General features: G+C 38.4%; 1 protein-coding gene across 5 annotated transcripts in view; it reads right to left on the bottom strand.

Moving 5' to 3' along the window:
- Nucleotides 1–496: 496 nt before the first annotated feature.
- rinl (Ras and Rab interactor-like) overlaps nt 497–808 on the bottom strand; it is a 17,919-nt gene continuing 17,607 nt past the window's right edge. For all 5 annotated transcript variants that reach the window (XM_061218412.1, XM_061218414.1, XM_061218411.1 and 2 more), the window contains one exon: nt 497–808. This exon is cut by the window's right edge and continues 1,513 nt beyond it. The gene's annotated coding sequence lies outside the window, so the exon portion shown is untranslated.

Here is an 808-nt window from a genome sequence, read left to right as displayed (position 1 = left end):
AGTATAGGTGTGCAGTGGTCATAGCTGTAGTATAGGTGTGCAGTGGTCTGTAGTATAGGTGTGCAGTGGTCATAGCTGTAGTATAGGTGTGCAGTGGTCATAGCTGTAGTATAGGTGTGCAGTGGTCTGTAGTATAGGTGTGCAGTGGTCTGTAGTATAGGTGTGCAGTGGTCATAGCTGTAGTATAGGTGTGCAGGGGTATTAGCTGTAGTATAGGTGTGCAGTGGTCTGTAGTATAGGTGTTCAGTGGTCATAGCTGTAGTATAGGTGTGCAATGGTCATAGCTGTAGTATAGTGCTGGGTGGGGATATGATGTACCATTCGGGGCTAGCTATCCTTCAGCATTTCTTTGCTTCATACTGACACATATTGGGTGTGTGCACCATCTTGTGGTTAAGGTTAGTACAGCAGCAGTCACCCAGTTTAATCAAAAATAGCATGTGTAGATGGAGAGATATTGAAAAACATGATGTGCAAAGGAACAACCATGAAACTATTGAAAAATATAAATATTATAATTATGAGCCTCCTGATAATGTTTGGAGGCTGTAAGTTAGACCTACAATAACATTCAAATATTTCCACAATTGAGTCAAAATGTCTATCATACAATCACACAGGTCTAATCAAAAATATATTACGATATACATTATATATATATGCCCTTATAACACAAATATATGAATCTAAGTGTAGGACTTTGAGCACATAATGTACTTGGGTGCTCTTAAAGACAAATAAAGCTTTGGCTTGTACAAAAAAATGCTGAATGATATTCATGTTAATACTCTCATAACCAGCAGCATTA

Source organism: Conger conger, chromosome 13 (genome assembly GCF_963514075.1).
Source record: "Conger conger chromosome 13, fConCon1.1, whole genome shotgun sequence".
NCBI lineage: Eukaryota > Metazoa > Chordata > Actinopteri > Anguilliformes > Congridae > Conger > Conger conger.
Note: the sequence above shows the minus strand (reverse complement) of the source record. Positions and strands in the feature narration are given on the sequence as shown.